General features: G+C 40.2%; 1 pseudogene; it reads left to right on the forward strand.

The window, feature by feature from the left end:
- The first annotated feature begins 312 nt into the window (after positions 1-312).
- LOC100355540 (angiogenic factor with G patch and FHA domains 1 pseudogene) overlaps positions 313-22,731 on the forward strand; it is a 78,834-nt pseudogene continuing 56,415 nt past the window's right edge.

Raw genomic sequence — 22,731 nt, forward strand, 5'->3', positions numbered from 1 at the left:
TGATACAGGCTCAGTTCAGTCTGCACTGGCTGACTTTACGGTTAAAGCGAGTTATGAATTCCAAACAGGTCACCATTTCTAAGTAATTCGTTTTTAATCATAAAAGAAATACATGAAAATCCGCTCTCTTATAAATTTTACTGGAAACCAGCATTGAATAGTGCATATAATCATTCAGGATGGCGAAGCTGTCATTTAGCCATTTTCCCATAGTGTATTTCCTGAGCACGACTGGGAGCGTCTGCCGGGGCCGAAAGGTCTTTCCTCCGACTTTGTGCCTTTCCTTAGGAAAAGCCTGGCTTCCGTCGGAGGATGCCTCGAGGAGCGATCGGTGCGCGCTGGAAGGCAGGGCCCCACCCAGGCCGGGGCACTTGGAAGAGAGCCCCGCTCTCGGTCCCTAAACGCGACTTGTGCTCCGGGCCCTGCCCAGAGTGGCGAGAGAACTCAGGAGCGCAGGGCTCTTGCCGCGTGCTTGCGGCCCCACGTCCTCTCACTGGGCCCTCCTCCCGGCACGGCGCCACGATTACAGGAGAGGACACGTGGCCGTGGTCCGACTTGAGGCGAAAGTGGAGACGGAAGCGCTCCTGCCCTGCACACTACTGCGTTTTGGAGACTCAGGTCGCACTAGGAGACTTTGCAGAGAGCCTAGCAGAATTTAGGACGGACTTTCCCGACTTAACTGGCTCTAGCGAGTCCTTTCCTGCCCTCCCCAGGTGCTCCCTGAATCTTTCCCAGCTGTTCTATTCCCCAAGGTGGAGGGCACCACAGGTTGTAGTCGCCGCGTGGGCAGCTCCAGTGCGGCGGGGCGAGGATTCGTGCGCCCCCGGGCGCTCTCCCGGCTTTTCAGCACCCACCCATCTAAGGTCAGTCTCGGGTTTACCCGAGCCCACAGAGCGGGGTTGGGGTGTCCTCCCACCAATACTGGGCAAGTCTTTTTCTACTTGTGGGGACGCACGGGGAGGGGGCGGGCAGAGACGCGTCTGCAGAGAGAGGGGCCCACGCAACACTCGTGTTCCACACGAGTGCTTATGACTCGAAGCTCTGAAGAGAGACCACGAGCGTCCGCGCCTAGCTTGGCTTTTGGATCTCCTTGCAGCATCCGTAATGAACCGCAGACCTATGTGCCGCCGTGAGCGACAGACATGTGGCCAGATCAACGCGGCCGCTCCAGGAGCCTCCTGCCACAAGGAGGCCTCGCCACCTGCGGCCGGCCGCGTTCCTTCCTTTCCTCCAAGATGCGGACTGCGGACTCTTCAGACTCTTCGCTGCCTTCTCAGATGAGCTCTGTCTCGTTCAGTTGAACTGGACTCAAAGCAGGGCAAGCACCCAGATCCTGGAAGAGATCACCTTCAACACTTTCCTCCGCGTTTCTTCTTCCTCCAGTTAATCTCATTCAATTCGATTTTTTCTTACTTCTACTAAACTCGTCATTAAATAAGCTGGGCTTTCCAGAATACGTGCCACGTGTCTAATTAGATACAGTGCCCAGATTTCTGCTACAGACTTCCCTTGGGTAGTGGAGGGGGGCCCAGGGACTGCTATGTGTGAGAACTCCTTTGGGTGCTGGAGGGACTTCCAGAGGGAATGAGCCTACTGAGACTTCCTGCGTGGACAAGAGACAACCTTAAATTACATTGGAATTTTGAGCGAGGTATGAGGGGAGAGAACTCTATCACTAAGCTGCAAGTAGGCTAGTGTAGGGTTCCTGACCCATTAGTGCTTCCCAACCATATTATAATGAGTAACTATCAGAATTTTCTTCCAAAGAAATAAAAGGATACTAAATAGAAATGGAATGCTTTCTACAGGGTAGGAAAATTGTAAGAAGTGTGAGTACTGCTTGCTGAAACTTTTTTTGAGCCACACCCAATGCAAAACATGTTTATAGTGATCTCAGTTAAAAACATGGGGAGCCACTGCTGATGGACAAGACTGTGTGGGAAGTGAGGGAGAGGATCGCCTTACTGAGAGGTACTGATTAGGGAATCTGGGCAATGTGGTTTTATGACTAATCCTCTTCAATCTTGTGTTTTCTTCCCTTTGGACGCCCCTTCTCCACACTCCAGTAGACTTCTGCATCTCTTAATCCTTTGGCCTGCTTTGTGCTTGGAGCTAGCTGAGTATCGCAAGCAGCGGTCAATGGACAAGCACATATAGTCACTCCACTTTGGTCTCTCTCTGCAACCTGTTCATGGACTGAGAGTGAAGAAGGAACAGTGGGAAACCAGAGAGAGGGGAGAGGAGTGAACATCTCGTTATCCACTCCCCACACGCACTTTCGTTTAGATGGTGTTGCCAAGAACAATGCAAAGTTTTTTTTTTTTTTAAATATGATTTATTTATTTGTTTGAAAGTCTGAGAGGGAGAGGCAGAGGAAGATTTTCCCTCTACTGGTTCACTTGCCAGATGGTAGCAATGGCTGGTGCTGGGCCAGGTTAGAGGCAGGAGCCAGGAACCAGGAGCTTCTTCCAGGTCTCCCAGGGCCCAAATACTTGGGTCATCTTTAACTGCTTTTCATAAGCAACTAGCAGGAAACTAGATCAGAAGTAGAGCAGCTGGGATGCAAACCAGTGTGCAAATGGATGCCAGCATCAAAGGTGGTGGCTTAACCTGCTCTGCCAAGACACAGGCCCTGAAATAGAAGCTTTTAGGAAAGTGAGGATAGAAAAGGATGGGAAAGATGAGGAAATGTACTGTGAGTGACTAGGTGATCAAGGACTGAGTAACTGGGAGAGGAAGAGACAATTTAGAAGATTTCTCATGTTTAATCAACATTTGAGTTATGGTAAAAAAAAAAAAAGATGGGAGAGAGAGGACTAAAATGCCCTAGATATACAGCGTGGCATGATGGCAATATAGTATGGATGCGTTTGAAGAAAAAAAGAAGAGGTGAATAAGAACAGATAAAAAAGGGACCATGAAAGATAGTGGGGGGGGGTGTGGATGGGCAGGTATGAAACAAAGGTTACATATGGAGACCATAATAGGACTATGCAAGGAGAGTGTGGTTTTTCCTGTGGGACTCCCTGCGCTAATGGGGGCCACGCAGAAGTTTCCAGCTAAGTGATAAAGGAATTAAAAGGAAGAAAACCATTGGCACAAGGGCAGGCATTTGATGCAGAGGTTGAGATACCATTTGAAACTCCCCACATCCCATGTCAGAATGCCTGTGTTTAGGGCTGGGTCTACTTTTGATTCCAGCTTCCTGTTGGTACACACCCTAGGAAGCAGCAGGTGATGGTCCAAGTACTTGTGTCCCTGTCACCCATGGAGGAGCCCTAGACTGAATTCTTGGCCCCTGATTTCAAACCTGCCCGGCCTACTATTGTAGGCATTTGAGGGAGTAAATTGGCAAATGGGGGATCTCTGTCTCTGCCTCACTATACCTTTCCAATGAAATGAAAATTTTAAAAAAAATTGGCATAGAAAATTGCATTTCCTATCATTCTATGGTAGTGAAAGGGCCTATTCACCAAGAGGTGTTGCAATCTCAAGGCAGAGATGATAGGAACTTCTTCAGAGACTGGGGCCATTGTGAAAGGCAGAACCAGATGGCAGATAGAGGCAACCTTCCTCCATCACACAACTCAATATATCACATGCTGTAAAGTCCGATCTGACATCATGTAATTCTCTCAACTCCAAACCATGAGGTTGGCCTTATTGTTTCCATTTTACATATGACGACATGAGACTCAGTGGTTTTGTAAATATCTTGGCTTGTAAGTACATGGGACAGTTGGATTTTGTACTCAAAGCTAGCAATTCTAAGTGCCTTGCTTTAGCATTGCCTAGCTCAGAGGGATTGGACCTTTCTCTATTACTTCTGCAGAAACTGACTAGGAATTTCTTACCTGCTGAGACTTGAACTTGTTTCTAGTGTGTTCAGACTTCTGGAGGAGAGCATTGACTTAAAATCACAGTGGAGGTAGTGATCACAGCATGGTAGTCTTCTCTATGAAATTTTGAAGAAGGAACTCCTTTTACTGATTTTGTCACTAATTCACGAAGGAGTTTTGAGTTGCTTACTTTGCCACCCAAGAAAAGAACAGGAATGGTGGCTGCCTGTGTTTATCTCATTGAGAGAGTCATACTAAACGTCGTAAAAAGGAAAAATGTTGTTCTTCCTCAAGCTGTTTGAATTTCTTTATATTAGTCATTTCATTTTCAGCCAGATTCTAGGTTTCTTATCAAGAAAACCAAATTGCACATCAATAAGTTAGTTCACATAGGTCACAGGTCTGAGCAGGTCACTTTGTGAAACTGAAAAACTGGTTTGCTCTTTCCTCTACTTCTCCCATATTTGTGGTTTACAGTGTTCAGCTGATATTAACATTTTCTTAAAAGCTATCCTCAGAGTCTACCAAATAGTATAAATAGATTTTGCTTAGAGAGTCAAGCAAAAGTAATATTTCTTCAGAAGACTGCATCTCACTTGGTATGGTCAAAGGGTGGCAAAGATAGTCTTATTATATTACAAAATTTATTAAAATATACAGACTTGACAAACAAAATATGGTGGATTTAGGTCAGCTGTTTGCGTATACAATAGATTTAGTTCATCTTTGACATTTAATTTAAGCCTCACTTATCCGAGGGCTGGAATCGGATAAGCATGTTCTGCATGTGCTATGCTTCTTGTTTTATAAAACTTACTTGTCTGCAGTTATTTGGAAATAATTCACAGTCAGTGACTTAGGGACAAGGAAGCTTTATGACATGTTCTGAAAGTGCCTTTCTGAAATGAAGTTCTGAAAACTTGAATTATGAACACTCTAACAGGGGTTTTATTTCTAAGGGATATGATAGCTACATTTGTTTTCTTGATCTTTTGCCTAATTATTATCTCTCTGCAAACTGAATTGATAGAGTTAAAAACAAGCTTCCAGAATTCTGTAATGAAACTATTTGATGCCAGGAGTCTGTCTTCTATTTAATTGTCTTGCTCTCAGTGGTGCTGGGCACTACATGGACCACATATGTGGAAACAACCTCGAAAACATTTGACACATTGGTGACTTATTTTTAATATATCTGAGAAAAACAAAGTCTGCTTCTGTAGAATCTGCACTTGCAGATGTGTTAGCCCTAAATAACCTTTAAAATTGGTTGTGGTGTGGTGGGAGATGTTGGTATTCATGAATGTTTTGACATGTTTGACATTTTACGTATGGTGTACTGCTCTGTCTGTCTTGCATCCCCCCCCCCCCAGTAGTGTGCATTTTCTTACTAAAATGCAGCTTTTGGTGTTTATATTTGGGATCTACAAACCTGTTTATTGGATGAATGATTTTTTGTTATTTATGCCAATACTATTTAGGTTATTACTTCCTTTCATGCCATGAGCATAAAAAGAGGGTCTTCAGAGAAGAGATGATAAGATTTTCAGTTTTAAAAGAAGCAACATATGATAAAATGTATTTTATATATGTCAAGCATCTGTAACGTGCTATGGTCCTAGCTTAACATATAAGGAGAAGCAATTCTATGCAATGATTATGCCCTCAGAAGCCAAGGAATTTGTGTACCAGAATCTGGTGTAATGAATAGAAGTTTTGAAATCAGTCTGAGCTGCATTTGTATTTTTCCTCTAATCATTTATTTTTGGAAGAGGTGAAAAGGCCCCTTTTAGGGAATTTCTGATTGAACTGAGAAATCCAGGTGGTCTCCAAGCAAGCATATTGCAAGAAAACACACTCCTAAATATATGTAGAATCAGACATCTCAACAGCATCCACTGAAAAAGATATGGGTTTGATGCTGTAGTCATCTTACATTTGTAGCATCTTCACTATTCTTCAGGCTGAACTCTATACATACAAATGACTTTTTTGGTGAAACATTTTTCAAATTTATAAGTATGATGCTTTTGAAAGAACTGGGATTTGTTTTTCTAAGTATTAGAGAAAGTAAGAACTTTGAACAGCTTTTGCTGCCACATTTAACTTGGTGTGCTACTCGAAACCTGCTCTATCTTATCAAACTTGTCTAATGCTAGATTTGGCTGAAAGCTTTGTAATTCAGCACTAGTATGTGGCTAGTTACCTTTTCCCTCTTCAAAGTCCATGTTGCTAATAATGTGACCTCGTCTCCTGTATTCTCTTTAAGACTGTAAATGACTCTGAGGCTTTGACATTTTTTGTCCCAGATATTTCTCCTGTTTTTAATCTCCACTTGTTGTCTTATGCCAGGGCAGCACTGTACCTCCAGGTGGGAGGGCAGAGGGGCAACTTTCTCAGTCTAAAGTGTCAGGGCTGGTTTTCCTCTGGAGCGGAAGTCTTATGTGCACTTTCGTTTGTACCCTCTCCCGAGAGACTAACTCAAGACCTCCGTGACATGCACAGTTGTTGTGGCCTGAGGTTTGGCCAGACTACTATAAATTTACGTTCAGTACCAGAAGTATTTAATGTCTTGTAATTCAGATGATATCTAGAGACCAACTTGGATGTACTATCTATGATTGTCCTCCTGAATCCTTAACTAACAAAGTCTCTGTGTTTTTCACATTCCTTTGAGGATCTTTCTGAGCAAAATTTCATTCACAAAACACAAAATGACATAAAACTTTAACATGGAAAGCACAGTGCTGTTCTTTTAAAAATATTATTTTGATTTGTAAAGCAATGGGAATGATTATAGTCTGACACTAACAAGATTGTGAATCTCATTTTCAATGTTATGAGTTAGGAAAAAATGCAAGGCTTTTCTTGAACGTTCAGTGTTTTTTATGCTCAACATTGCTTTCATCAAAATATGTACTGTTGATTCATTCATTACATTTCTTGTCTATACTTAACTGGAAAAGCAAGAGAAAGAAAATCAAGTGCTTGTCTTTCTTTGAGTTAATTTCCCTTAACATGCATTCAAAATAAGCATTCCAGTGTAGAGTAATGAAAAGTAGTTATGGAATTTGATGATTATAGGAAAGTTGGTGTGGGTGAGAAATGTATCATTCATTAGATTGCAAGTAGCAATGCAAGTGATTGGAAAACCAAGGTACTATGAACAAGAAGCTGTAAATAAGCATTTCTTTACTGTAACTTGAATACAAATACTTGTACTATGAATATATATTCATAAATTTTGATGATAACTTAGTGAAACAGGATCATAAATATGGAAAATAAGCATATTATTTAACATATCTCATTTAACAATGAATGCTTATTATTTTAAAAATTCTGTGTTATTATAGCTTTTACTTAGAGAAATAAGTCTTTTAGTACTATGAAATAGCTTAATCCTTTTGTTCCTCCAGATAATAACAGTAACTTCCAAAATTGAAAACTGAACCACAGCAAACTTAACAACCCTTTGATCAGATTACAAAACTAAAGGAATATGAGACCTGTGACACAGTTTCACAAAAATCCTATTTGAAATGTTATTCAGATTAACGTAGGCTGTGTCATATGTGTTGAATATTGGTTGAAAGAACATAAATAAAATGAAGTGTTATCTGGCAATAAGCTGACTTATATGGAGTGATTCAGTGGAGGTGCTGTTATAAGGTTTTATTTAACCTTATTATTAATAACCTTTATAATGGTTAAAGATCATATTAATTGGGCCGGCGCCGCGGCTCACTAGGCTAATCCTCCGCCTAGCGGCGCCGGCACACCGGGTTCTAGTCCCGGTCGGGGCGCCGGATTCTGTCCCGGTTGCCCCTCTTCCAGGCCAGCCCTCTGCTGTGGCCAGGGAGTGCAGTGGAGGATGGCCTAGGTGCTTGGGCCCTGCACCCCATGGGAGACCAGGGAAAGCACCTGGCTCCTGGCTCCTGCCATCGGATCAGCGCGGTGCGCCGGCCGCAGCGCGCCGGCCGCGGCGGCCATTGGAGGGTGAACCAACGGCAAAAGGAAGACCTTTCTCTCTGTCTCTCTCTCTCACTGTCCACTCTGCCTGTCAAAAAATAAAAAAATAAAAAAAAAATAAAAAAAAAAAAAAAAAAAAAAGATCATATTAATTACACTCAAAAATGGTACTGACTCAGATAACTTGGTGAGACTGGGGAAATACAGTGGCATAAAGAGAGGTCAGTCATGCACTGAGAAAATAAAGCACTTCTCAGCTGAGAACGATGAAAGCAAATATATCTAATACATGTCTCAGCATAACATATTTGAAATAAGGTGTATGAATGCAAGAGAAATATTTGGAAAATGCTTATACTTGGAATGGAGGCTAAAGGAAAAAAATCAAGTAGAAATATTCCATATAAAATTATAACAAAAATCTTATATGCCTTTTAATCTCTGTACCTAGGGGCTTCTCACCACCAGAACAAGAGAGGTAACCATTGTTTTTCCACATCAAGCGTGGACGAGTTATTACCAGAATCCTGCATGTAGTCCTGAACTTCCCAGCACCAGAGGGATGGTGACAAATTGGACAGATTTCAAAGAAGCACAACAAAAATGATTAAGGGGTTAGAGCAATTGACTTAAGAGGAAGATTAAAAGAACCAATTATGTGTTGCTTACCCAAACAAGACAAGTAGCAGAATGGGGAAGAGAGAGAAGAAAACCGTAAATGATTATTTGAGGAGTGTAAATACCAAGGTAGGAGATGAGATGTTTAGACTGGTTTACAGTAGCAATAACTTTGAGGTAAGGGAAGAAAATAAGTAAAGAGGAATTTTGCAATGATATTATGTGTACAATAATGGAAGCAATTCTGAAGAACTGGTGACTGTACTGCTTTATTTATTTATTTTGCAAATGCAAAAAGGATCTATTTGTTCACTGTTGGGGAAACTTTTAGATAAGAAGGAGGAAAGGGAAGAAAAATTGAATAGTTTACTTCAATTTAGAATGTGAAGAACTTTATATATCATTTAAATTAAATGTGACACATTTAAATAAAGGTCAGAGTGAATCTTAAATGAGGCTGTCTTAAAAATAGGGCTATGCATATTTTCTTACATTTTCTTAACATTAAGTCTACTTTTGACCATATATTCTGTGGCAAGACAATCTTAGCTTAGTCAGTATAATAAGAGGATTTCAATGTTTTCTTTGAATAGAATTTTCCTCTCTTGAAACAGTTCTCCTCTTAATGATGTTGATGGGAGAACGTTCTCTACCAAAGTGATGTAAGAAATAAGAAGTGTCTCATTTGTCCTCTATCACTTTTGTCTTGTCTTTTCTTTCTGAAATGTGACTCAGTTTAGAAGGAAAAGGAATGACAAAAATAAGTGGCCACTTGAAGTTATAGCAAGCATGGGGATGAAGGAACGATGGTACTAAGCATCCTGCTCTAGAACCAAGCCAAGGAATAGATTCCTTCTGGTGTCAAGGAGAAATATAAATGGACTGAAAAACATGAAGGGGAAAACAGAAAAACAAAGTGACTTAAAGGTCCATAAGGACCTCTTGCTTCCTCTGTCTTAGGCGGAGAGTGATATTCCTCTGCTTGAGGATACAGCATATGAGGTTAAGAGATACAGAAGGAGAATCTCATTAACATATGCTTTCCACTACCCTTGCAATTGGAAGCTGCCTGCTGTCAGTCAACATACGCAGTCTTCCAGGGCGTGCACACTGCAGAAGGCTGAGTATAATTATTTCTTGATAGGATCCTATGTCTAATTCCATGATAATACTGACTTGTGATCAGTCTTTATGTGAATTGGTATCTCCTTATTGTAAAGATATGTAGTGTACATTGATAATTGAACTCTAGTGGACTTACTGTATTAATTGGAAGAAATAAAGAAAGCTCTCAACATTTGTTTTTCCTTTTTTGGGGGGTGGGAGAATTGTTGTTGTTTATGTCCTGTGCATGATAACTTGTGGTCAATTATATCAAATTGTTACTATCTGTACTATCCTTAAATTCCCAATAGGTGTATTTTATACACCCAATTTAAGTGTATACACATAATTTAAGTTCCAAGATGACAAATGTTTGTATGGCATACTCTTACCCTGCTGTGAGAGATCACAAATATTTTTCTTTATGATTATTATGCACTAATAATCAATTTTTTAAAAATGTATTGTTCTGATAAGTCAATGAGCTACATGTACTAGATAATTTTATTAGGTGGGGAGGATGCTGTCATGGTTTTTCCATTTTTTTTAAATTTTGTAAATTGTTTTAATTTTAGAAAACTTCTCAGCCCAGATATTTAATTTAATGCCTTTATAATCTCTGTAAGAAGCTATAGAGATTACACAGGTAGAACATGCTGTAAGAAACTTAATTGTTAAACAGGCTCACTTTTCTTACTGTACTAGTAATTCCATGGGAAAATTATCCTATTTTTGTAAAAAACACCAATTAAATAAACCTTTTGTCATTTTTCCTTGTAAAAATTTTCCTTCAAAGTTTTCTAAAAAAAATTCTGCTCTTGACTACTAGTAAATTTAAAAGTAAAAATGTAGATAAAGTAGGAAATTGCTTTTTGTTTTTAGTTTTATAGCTGGCTTAGTCCAAATATTTTAAATTTTTTTGATTGTTTAAAGAGATGCTGGATTTCAGATTATTTTATATACAATGCTTATGCCAAGGTTCTAGAATGTTTAATTGTAGATGCTTTCATCACACTAATTTATTCAATAACAAATAATTTGTTGTAAGTGATATTGAGCTGTTTCTTACAAATTAATCATTTGTGGTGTTTGGTCTTGTCAAGGCTTCAATGTAGAATCCCAGTGCTAACTCTTCAATTTTCATATTAATCCTTTTTTTTTTTGCAATTGGAAAATTGGGGAGTATTCTAATAGCTTTTAAAAACCCTCATTGTGTATATTCTCTGATATTACACTTAAACTTGACGAGTGATAATTTCTTTTTTTTCTATTTTTTCTTTTTTTTAATTGAAGGTAAAGACATTTCATGTAATTCATATGTACAGATTTAGGAGCATGTTGATATTTCACACACTACCCTCCCTCCTGCTCACACTCCCATTCTCCTTTCTCTTTTCTGTCTTATTTCCTTTCTTAACACTTACAATGATCTACTTTCAGTTCACTTTATACTCTTCTTTTATTTTTTTTTTTTTGACAGGCAGAGTGGACGATGAGAGAGAGAGACAGAGAGAAAAGTCTTCCTTTGCCATTGGTTCACCCTGCAATGGCCGCTGCGGCTGGCCCACCGTGCTGATCCGATGGCAGGAGCCAGGTGCTTCTCCTGGTCTCCCATGGGGTGCAGGGCCCAAGCACCTGGGCCATCCTCCACTGCACTCCCTGGCCACAGCAGAGAGCTGGCCTGGAAGAGGGGCAACCGGGACAGAATCCGGCGCCCCGACCGGGACTAGAACCCGGTGTGCCGGCACCGCAAGGCGGAGGATTGAGCCGCGGCGCCGGCCTACTTTATACTCTTAAGATTAGCCCTAAGTAGAGTTCAACAAATAGTAAGAAGGAAAAAAAAAAACCACACTGCTCCACGATAGTAGAGACAAGGGAGGTAAATAATCATTGAATCTCCAATGTGAACTTCACTTCTATACATTACATTTTTGGTACTCTATTAGTTACCACAGAGCAGGGAACACATTTGATATTTGTCTTTCTGGGACTGGTTTATTTCACTAAATATGTTGCATACACTTATTCCAAAAGACAGGATACCATTCTTTTTTTAATGACTGAGTAGTATTTCATTACTATATACATAGTAATATATATAGTAATTTATAATATAATACACAAAAATTATATTATATTTATAATATATTAAAAAGTTTGGCCGGCGCCGCGGCTCACTAGGCTAATCCTCCACCTTGCTGCGCCGGCACACTGGGTTCTAGTCCCGGTCGGGGCACCGGATTCTGTCCCCGTTGCCCCTCTTCCAGGCCAGCTCTCTGCTGTGGCCAGGGAGTGCAGTGGAGGATGGCCCAAGTGCTTGGGCCCTGCACCCCATGGGAGACCAGGGTAAGTACCTGGCTCCTGCCATTGGATCAGCGCGGTGTGCTGGTTGCAGCGCGCCGGCCGCGCCGGCCATTGGAGGGTGAACCAATGGCAAAGGAAGACCTTTCTCTCTGTCTCTCTCTCTCACTGTCCACTCCTGCCTGTCAAAAAATAAAAAATAAAAAAAATAAAAATATATATTTTAAAAAGTTTATTATATTTATAGTATAAAGTAATTTATAATATACAATTTATAATCTTATATTTATAATATGATATATGTATAATATATATATATATAGCAATTTCTTTATCCAGTCATCTGTTGATGGACACGTGGGTTGATTCCATATCTTAGCTATTGTGAATTGAGCTGCAGTAAACAAGGGGGGTACAGATAAATCTTGGATGTGATTTCATTTCCCTTCAGTAAATTACCAGGAGTGGGATTGCCAGGTCATATGACACATCTATTTTCTGCTTTTTGAGGTATCTCCATACTGTCTTCCACAATGGCTATACGAGCTTACCTTTCCACCAACAGTGGATTAGGTCACCCTTTTCCCTACATCTGCTCCAGCATTTGTTGTTTGTTGATTTCTGTATGATAGCCATTCTAACCGAGTTGATGTGAAATCTCATCATGTTTTTTTTTTTTTTAAAGATTTATTTTTGTTTATTTGAAAGGCAGAGTTGGGCAGAGAGAGAAGGAGAGGCAGAGAGAGAGAAAGAGGGAGAGGTCTTCTATCCGGTGGTTCATCTCTCCAGTTGGCTATAATGGCCGGAGCTGCACCAATCCGAAGCCATGAGTAGAAGCTAGAAGCTTCTTCTGGGTCTCCCATATGGGTGCAGGGGCCCAAAGACTTGAGTCATACTCTACTGCTTTCCCAGGCCATAGCAGAGAGCTGGATAGGAAGTGGAGCAGCTGGGTCTTGAACCGGTGCCCATATGGGATGTCAGCACTGCAGACAGTGCCGTTACCTGCTACGCCAAAGCACCAGCCCCTCACATCATGGTTTTGATTTGCATTTCCCTGATGGCTAGTGATCCTAAACATATTTTTTTTTCATGTGTCTGTTGGTCATTTGAATTTTATCTCTTGAAAAATGCCTGTTCAAATCCTTTGCCCATTTCTTAATTGGATTGTTTGTTGTTGTTGAGTTTCTTGAGCTCTTTATATTTCCTGGATATTAATACTTTATCAGTTTCACTTTGTAAATATTTTCTCCCATTCTGTCATTTGCTTCTTTTCTTTACTAAGTGTTTTCTTTACAGTGCAGAAGCTTGTCAGCTTAATGTAATCCCATTTTTCACTTTTGGCTTTGATTGCCTGTTCTGTGATCTGTGATCTTTTATAAGAAGTCTTTGCCTATGCAAATGTATTGCAGAGTTTCCTGAATGTTCTTTAGTAATCTGAATGTATCAGGTTGTAAATTTAGATCCTTGACCCATTTTGAGTTGATTTTTGTATAAGGTATAGAGTAGGGGTATTGTTTCATACTTCTGCACATGGAGATCCAATTTTCCCAGCACCATCTGTCTATTGAAGAGACTGTCCTTACTCCAGGGATTGATTTTAGCTCCATTGTCCAAGATTAGTTGATTGTGGATGCATGGATTGATTTTTGGAGTTCTATTCTCTCCATTGGTCTACCTGTCTTTTTTTTTTTTTTCCTGGCACCAGGCTGTTTTGATTATAACTGCACTGTATTATGTCTTAAAATCTGGTATCCTGATGCTTCTGACTTTGTTTTTGTTGTTTAATATTGCTTTAGATATTTTAAGTTTCTTGTTTTTCCATATGAATTTTATTTTATTTTATTTTTTTATTTCTTTTTTCTTTTTTTGAACTTTTATTTAATGATGAATTTTAGCCTTGTATTTTTGAGATCTGAGAAGAATGTCATTAGTATTTTGTTTGGGATTGCAATGAATCTGCACATTGCATCTGGTAGTATGGACATTTTAATATTAATTCTTTCAAGTCCACAAATATGGAATATTTTTCCCTTTTTTGTCTTCTATTTCTTTCTTTAATGTTTTGTAATTTTCATCATAGAGATCTTTCACATCATTCATTAAATTTATTCAGAGGTATTTAATTTTTTTATTGTAGCTATTGTAAATAGGATTGATCTTAGAAGTTCTTTATCAGCCATGGCATTGTGTGTGAGTACAACAGTTGTTGATTTTTGTGTGTTAATTTTATATCATACCACTTTGCCAAATACTTTCCTGAATTGCAATAGTATCTTAGTGGAGTCTTTTGGATCCCCTATATAGAGAAGCACATAATCTGCAAATAGGGATATTTTGACTTCCTCCTTCCCAATTTGTATCTCTTTGATTTCTTTTCCTTTTTTTAAAAAATATTTTATTTATTTACTTGAGCGGTATAGTTACAGACAGAGAGAGGGAGAGACAGAGAGAAAGGTCTTCCATCCAGTGGTTCTATGACTGCAAAGGCTGGAGCTGAGCCAATTTGAAGTCAGGAGCCAGGAGCTTCTTCCAGGACTCCCATGTGGGTGCAAGATCCCAAGCATTTGAGCCATCTTCTACTGCTTTTCCAGGTCATAGCAGAGAGCTGGATCTGAAGAGCATCTGGGACATGAACTGGAGCTCATATGGGATTTTGGTGCCACAGCCAGAGGCTTAGCCCACTAAAACACTGCACCAGACCCTTGATTTCTTTTTCTTGCCTAATGATGCTGCTAAAATATCCAGAATTATATTGAACAGCAATGTTGAAAGTGGGCGTCCTTTTCTGGTTCCAGATGTTAGTGGAAATGCTTCCAACTTTTCCCCATTTAATAAAGTGTTGGCCATGGGTTTGTCATAAACTGCCTTGATTGTGTTGAGGAATGTTCCTTCTATACCCAATTTGCTTAAGGTTTTTATTGTGAAAGAAAATTTTATTTTATCAAATGCTTTCTCTGTACCTATTGAGATAATAATATGCTTTTTGTTCTTTTTTTTTCCACTTTATTTACTTATTATTTATTTGAAAGGCAGAGTTACAGACATGCAGAGAGAGAGAGAGAGAGAGAGAGAGAGATCTCTGCTGCTCACTCCCCAAATGGTTGCAATGGCCAGAGCTGGAGTGATCTGAAGCCAGGAGCCAGGAGCTTCTTCTGGGTCTCCAATGTGGGTGAAGGGACCCAAGGACTTGGGCCATCTTCTACTGCTTTCCAAGGCTATAGCAGGGAGCTGGATTGGTTGTGGAACAGCCAGGTCTTGAAATGGCACCATTATGGGATGCCGGTACTGCAGGTGGCGGCTTTACCCACCAGCCCTGATTTTTATTCTTCATTTTGTTAATGTTATGTATCACATTTATTGATTTGCAGATGTTGAACTATCCCTGCATACCAGAGATAAATTCTGCTTTGTTCAGCTAAAAGAGCTTTCTGATGTGTTGTTGGATTTGATTAGCTACTGTTTTGTTGACTTTTGAATCTATGTTTATCAGGAATATTGGTATATAATTCTCTTTCTCTCTTGTTTCTTTTTCTAATTTTGGAATTAAAGTCACACTGGCCTCTTAGCAGGAGGTTGGGAAAAATCCATTCCTTCAAATTGTTTTGAATAGCTTGAGAAGAATTGGCATTATTTCTTCTTTAAATTCTGATAGAATTCAGCAATGAATCCATCCGATCCTGGACTTTTTTTGTTGGGAGGGTGTTTATTACTGACTCAATCTCTGTCTTGGTTATTGGTCTGTTTAAATTTTCTATGTCTTCATGACGCAGTTTTGGTGGGTTGTTTGTGTCTAAGGATCTAACCGTTACTTCCTGATTTTCCAATTTGTTGGCATATAGCTATTTGTAGTAATTCCTGATGATTCTTTTAATTCCTGGGGTTTCCATTGTTACATCTCTATTTTCTTCTTTGATTTTTAAAATTTGGATTGTCTCCCTCTTTTTTTTTTTTTTTTTTTTTTTTTTTGGCTAGTTAAACAAATGGTGTTTCAATTTTTAATTTTTTTTTCAAAAAACATCTCTTCATTTCACTGATTTTTTTTGTTTTAATATTTTTCTAATTTTAATTATTTCTTCCTACTAATTTTGGGTTTGGTTTGTTATTGTTTTTTGAGGTCCTTGAAATGCATTGATAGCTCATTTATCTGGTGCCTTTCCAATTTCTTCATGTAAAATTGTTATAAGCTTTTCTGTTAATACTATTTTTGCTTTATCCCATGAGTTTTGATGTTGTATTGTCATCTGCATACATTTCCAATTTTTTTTTAACTTCCCTTTTCATTTCTTCTATGACCGACTGTTCATTCTGGAGTGTGTTACTCAGTCTCCTTATGTTTGCATATGTTCTAGAGATTCTTGAGTTATTAATTTCCAGCTTCATTGCATTTAGATCAGAAAAGATGCATGGTATGATTTCAATTATTTTGAGTTTGCTAAGACTTGCTTTATGACCTAGCATATGGCCTATCCTAGAGAAAGTTCCAGGCACTGATGAGAAGAATGAGTATTCTATTCTACAATCATGGGGAGAAAATTTCTGTAGATATGTTAGGTCCATTTGGTCCATAGTGTCATTTAGCTCTGTTGTTTTCTTTTCTTGATTTTCCATTGATGAAAGTGGGGTGTGGAAGTTTCCTTTACTCTTATATTGGAGTCTGTTTCTCCCTTTAGGTACATTAACATTTTTATAAATAACCAGTTGCCCTGTTTTTTTTTTTTTAAAGGTTTATTTTTATTTTATTTATTTGAAAGGCAGAGTTACACACAGAGACAAGGAGAGGCAGAGAAAGAGGTCTTCCATCCACTGGTTCACTCCCCAATTGGCCACAACGGCCAGAGCTGAGCCGATCCGAAGCCAGGAGTCAGGAACTTCTTCCAGGTCTCTCACGCGGGTGCAGGGGCCCAAGGTATTGAACCATCCTCTACTGCTTTCCCAAGCCATAGCAGAAAGCTGTCAGAAGTGGAGCAGCTGGGGCTAGAACCGGCACCCATATGGGATGCTGGCACTGCGGGCAGTGGCTTTACCACTACGCCACAGTGCCAGCCCCTTCCTATTGTATTCTTTGGATTTTCTTTGTACTTTTACTGGAGATTTTCTGCCTTCATATTCTTTCATAATGATGACTGTGTTTCTGTGTTTAGCACATCCTTAAGCATTATTTGTAAGGCTGAGCAGGTGGTGACAAATTCTTTCAGTTTCGTTTTGGAAGGTTTTTATTTCACTTTCATTCATAAATGAGAGCTTATCAGGGTACAGTATCCTGGGTTAAGTTTTCTCTCTTAAGATCTGGACTGTGTTTCTCCATTCTCCCTGAGCTTGTAGGATTTCTAGTGAGAAATCATCCATGAGTCTAATTGGAGATCCTCTGAATGTAATCTGTTGGTTCTCTTTTGCACATTTTAGAACATTTTCTTTTTGTTTTACTATGGAAAGTTTTACTACAATGTGTCATGGTAAAGATATTTTCTGGTCATGTCTATTAGGAGTTCTACGTGCCTCATGTACTTGGACATCACATTCTTTTTCCAAATTAGGGAAGTTTTTCATAATTATTTCAATGAATAGGTCTTCTAGTCTATTCTCTCTTTTCACCCCTTCAGGAACTCCCAAGACCTATACGTTGGATCATTTGATAGTATCCTGTAAATCTCCAACACTGTTTTTAATATTTTCTTCTTTTTTCGTCTGAGATATTTACAAAGATTTGTCTTATACCTTGGATATTCTTTCTTCTGCCTCACCAAGTGTGTTGTTAAGTCAACAGTATTATTTTATTTGATGTATTGATTTCTTCATTTATAATATTTCCATTTGATTTCTCTTCAAAAATCTCTATTTTGTAGGAAAAGTTTTCCTCCATGTCATGTGTGGATTTCTTTAACTCATGAATTTGCTTCTCATTGCTTCTGAGTAATCCTTTGATTAATCTTTTGAATCCCTTTCAGGAATTTAATCAATTTCTTTGTCTCAACATTCTAACACAGAAGTGTTGCTGTGTTCTTTTGGAGGTGTCGTGTTGTCTTCCTTATTCCTGTCTCTTGAATTCGTGCATTTATTTTTAGGCATTTGTGGAAATACTTGTTGGTTTTCACCTCTGATGTATTTTTATCTTTGAATTCTGCCTCTGTGTCTTGGTGTGTCTGCTCATTCAGTGAATACCAAGAGGTGTGTGCTGGATGCTTTGGTCATGGCTCCAGGATGGGGCAACTATCCAGTTGACACTCACATTTGGCAAGTTGATCTATGCTATTGTTAGCATGGCGAGAGTATGATCACTTGTGTTGTTGTAATCACACCCTCCTCTCCTCTCTTCCAAGGTGATCAGTGTGTGCTGTTACCCTCCAGTACGTGCAACATTCACCTGCGCTCCCTCATGAACACATAAAGGGTCTGTACAGCCCTTGGTGTGAGCACAGGTCCCAGCACAATGACCGGCCCCAAGCAGTCAAGGAGTTCTGAGCCTCTGTTGCTGGACACAGTGATTGCCTGGACACCCAGCTACATCTTGCACCCTAGCATGCGGTCACAGAGTTCCCATGTCCACAGTCAAGGGGTGCAGAGTATCTGCTCCATCTCACTAGCCTGTCCCATCCATGGAGAGTGCAGAGACATTCCCAGAGCCATTTGTTTGTGAGTACTCCACCTTGGCGGTTTGAGTCCTGTGCCTGCGGTATATTGAGAGGCTGGGAGCACCTCACAGTCCTATGTGGGTGCCCAACCCCCTGTCAACCCTCTCAGCCAGACTCAAAACCAGTGGGTATCGTGGATTTTCCCTCTGGTAAACTTCCTAGATCACACGTGCATACAAGAACTGCTGCAGCCCTGCTGGTGTCAAAATAGAGGCTTCTCCCTGCTGGTTGCTGTTCACACCTGTGAGGGCATGGGTAGAAAGAAATGTGCTGCTTTTCCACAGGGTTAGGTGGGTACCCTGGCCCCCTTTAGGGCTCCAAGCCTGACACAGACACTGTGGTCTTCAAGGCTCTACATCTGGCAACATTACCAGTGGCGTGGTCTGCCGCAGTCTGCTCTCATCTTGCTTTCCAAAGCTGGTGTATCCTGACTCTTGGCTGCAGGGGTCATGTGCTGTGTCTGTGCTTATTGCTGTCTTCTGCACTTTCCACACTTATATGGCATCCTTCTTCCTTCTGTAGAATTTCCACTGCAGATTTAGCTCTAACTCTCTTCTGGAATGCACTTCTTCCACTATCTTTTCTACTATTTTCCCTGCATAAAACAGTATGACTTTTCTCGGTCTCTGCTGTGGCCTGGGAATGCGGTGGAGGATGGCCCAAGTGCTTGGGCCCTGCACCCCATGGGAGACCAGGAGAAGCACCTGGCTCCTGGCTTCGGATCAGCATGATGCGCCGGCCGCAGCGCGCTGGCCGGGGCGGCCATTGGAGAGTGAACCAACGGCAAAAGGAAGACCTTTCTCTCTGTCTCTCTCTCTTTCACTGTCCACTCTGTATTTAGCCATCTTTGAATCCCTGAGTAGTAGTTTTCTTTCCTTTCTCTCTTCATAAAAAGGTTTATTTATATATTTGAAGGGCTGAGGGACAGAGAGAGGGAGTGAGAGACGTCCTGTCTGCAGATTTACTTCCCAAATGGTTGTAACTGCCAGGTTTGTGCTCCTGAATCTAGGAGGCAGGAACTCCATCCTGGTCTCCCATATGGGTGGCAGGGGCCCAAGTGCTAGGATCATCTTTTGCTGCCTTTCCAGGTACAATACCTGGAAGCCAGACCAGAAGTGGAGTGGGGAAGACTTGAATTGGTTTTCCAATATTGTATGCTAGTGTTGCAAGTTGCAGCCTAACCTCCTGTACCACAACATTGACCCTTGTGCTAAAACTTTTATTCAGTTTCTTTTTTTAATTTATTTTTATTTAGTAAATATAAATTTCCAAAGTAGAGTTAATGGATTACAATGGCTAACCCTCCATAATTTCCCTCCCACTCATACCTGTCCCATCTCCCGCTCCCTCTCCCATTCCATTCACATCAAGATTCATTTTCAATTCTCTTTATATACAGAAGATCAATTCAGTATATATTAAGTAAAGATTTCATCAGTTTGCACCCACACAGAAACACAAAGTGTAAAATACTGTTTCAGTACTAGTTATAGCATTACTTCACATTGGACAACACACTAAGGACAGATCCCACATGAGAAGTAAGTACACAGTGACTCCTGTTGTTGACTTAACAATTTGACACTCTTGTTTACAGCGTCAGTAATCTCCCTAGGCTCTAGTCATGAGTTGACAAGGCTATGGAAGCCTTTTGAGTTTGCCAACTTCAATCTTATTCCAACAGGGTCATAGTCAAAGTGGAAGTTCTCTCCTCCCTTCAGAGAAAGGTACCTCCTTCTTTGATGGTCCCGTTCTTTCCACTGGAATCTCACTCTCCCTCACAGAGATCTTTCATTTAGGTCTTCTTTTTTTTTTTTCCAGGGTGTCTTGGCTTTCCATGCTTAAAATACTCTCATGGGCTCTTCAGCCAGATCTGAATACCTTCAGGGCTGATTCTGAGGCCAGAGTGCTGTTTAGGACATTTGCCCTTCTATGAGTCTACTGTGTATCCCACTTCCCATGATGGATCATTCTCTCCCTTTTTGATCGTATCAGTTAGTATTAGCAGACACTAGTCTTGTTTGTGTCATCCCTTTGACTCTTAGGCCTATCAGTGTGATCAGTTGTGAACTGAAATTGATCACTTGGACTAGTGAGATGGCATTGGTACATGCCACCTTGATGGGATTGTATTAGGATCCCCTGGCACGATTCTAACTCCACCTCAGTTTAATCTTGAAATTATTTTAACCTCAGATTTTTTACCGCAAAACTTGCTGAAATGATCATGCAATTATTATTAATTTTTTTCTGTGCTGTTTGTTCCTTTTTGTCTATGCTTTGAAATCACAGGGTAAGTGCAAACCTGAAGGGCTGCATTAAGAAAGTTGAGAGAGATGCAATGGGATTGTGTGAAATGACTTGTCTAAATCCTTTCGAATGGTGACTTGATCAGCATAGCCCTGACTGCTAATGGACAACTTAATATATTATCCCTCTTAGTAGTTTTTTTGTCTGTTCTACTTAATATGACTGGTTTAATTCTGTAATTATCACACAGTTATTCTTAAGTGTTGAAAATTAACTGAAATGTGATCCCTGTTAAACATAAAAGTGGGAATAAGAGAGGGAAGAGATGTATAATTTGGGGCATGCTCGGGCTGACTTGCCCCAATTGGTAGAGTTGGAAACATACCAGGGGATTCCAATTCAATTCCATCAAGGTGGCATGTGCCAATGCCATCTCACTATTCCAAGTGATCAATTTCAGTTCACAATTGATCATAATGAAAGGACTAAGAGTCAAAGGGAGCACATAAACAAGTCTAGTATCTGCTAACACTAACCGATAGAATAAATAAAGGGGAGAGTGATCCAACATGGGAAGTGAGATACTCAGCAGACTCATAGAATGGCGGATGCCCTAAATAGCACTCTGGCCTCAGAATCAGCCCTAAAGGCACTCAGATCTGGCTGAAAAGCCCATGAGAGTATTTCAGGCATGGAAAGCCAAGGCACTCTGGCAAAAAGATCTCTGTGAGTGAGATCCCAGTGGAAAGAACAGGTCTTCAAAGAGGGAGGTGCCTTTCTCTGAAGGGAGGAGAGAACCTCCACTTTGACTATGACCTTGTCTAAACAAGATAAGAGTCAGAGAACTCAAGGGGCTTCCATAGCCTTGGAAACTCATGACTGGTGCATAGGGAGATTATTGATGCCATAAACAGGAGTGTCAATTTGTAAAGTCAACAACAGGAGTCACTGTGCACTTACTCCTCATGTAGGATCTCTGTCCTTAATGTGCTGTACACTGAGGCTTAATGCTATAACGAGTACTCAAACAGTATATTTCACTTTGTGTTTCTATGGGGGTGCAAACGATTGAAATCTTTACTTAATGTACACTAAACTGATCTTCTGTAAAAAAAAAAAAAAAGAAATTATCAATTCCCAACTTGACTCTCACTGGGATTAAACATGACAATAGGTCTGATCTGATTTCATCATGATTTAAAAAAAAATCATCTATTACTTTTCACTTTATGTTTCTGTGTGGGAACAAACTGTTGAAATCCTTACTTAAGGTATACTAAGCTGATCTTCTGTATATTAAGATAATCGAAAATGAATCTTGATGTGAATGGAAGGGGAGAGGGAGTGGGAAAGGGGAGGGTTGTGGGTGGGAGGGACGGTATGGGGGGGAAAGCCATTGTAACCCATGAGTCGTACTTTGGAAATTTATATTCATTAAATAAAAGATAAAAAAAAAATAAATCCTTTCGAATTCACCATACCGTTGCACAATACTTGAATTTTCTTTGGGTGCAAGAATATTATTATCGAATATAACATAGTTTACACAATGTTTATATCTTCTTTGTGAATTAGCTGAGTTTTTAAGTCAGTTAACACTTCCTAACATTTTTTTAAAGATTTATTTATTTATTTGAAAGGCAGAGTTACAGAGAGGCATAGGCAGAGGCAGAGAGAGAGAGAGAGAAAGAGGTCTTCCATCTGCTGATTTACTCCCCATATGGCCTTAAGCTGGAGCTGTGCTGATCCGAAGCCAGGATCCAGGAGCTTCTTTTGGGTCTGCTATGTGGGTGCAGAGACCCAAGGACTTGGGCCATCTTCTACTGCTTTCCCAGGCCATAGCAGAGAGCTGGATTGGAAGTGGAGCAGCCAGGACTCGAACTGGTGCCCATATGGGATGCCTGCACTGCAAGTGGTGGCTTTACCCACTATACCCCTACGTTTGCCATCTTCTTAGAAAGATAAGCAGTTGTTTATTGGATTGTGAAGTGATCAAATTTTCTCAAGGTTGATAAAGG

Source organism: Oryctolagus cuniculus, chromosome 3 (genome assembly GCF_051225735.1).
Source record: "Oryctolagus cuniculus isolate XC-2025 breed Fujian yellow rabbit chromosome 3, ASM5122573v1, whole genome shotgun sequence".
Classification (NCBI taxonomy): Eukaryota; Metazoa; Chordata; class Mammalia; order Lagomorpha; family Leporidae; genus Oryctolagus; species Oryctolagus cuniculus.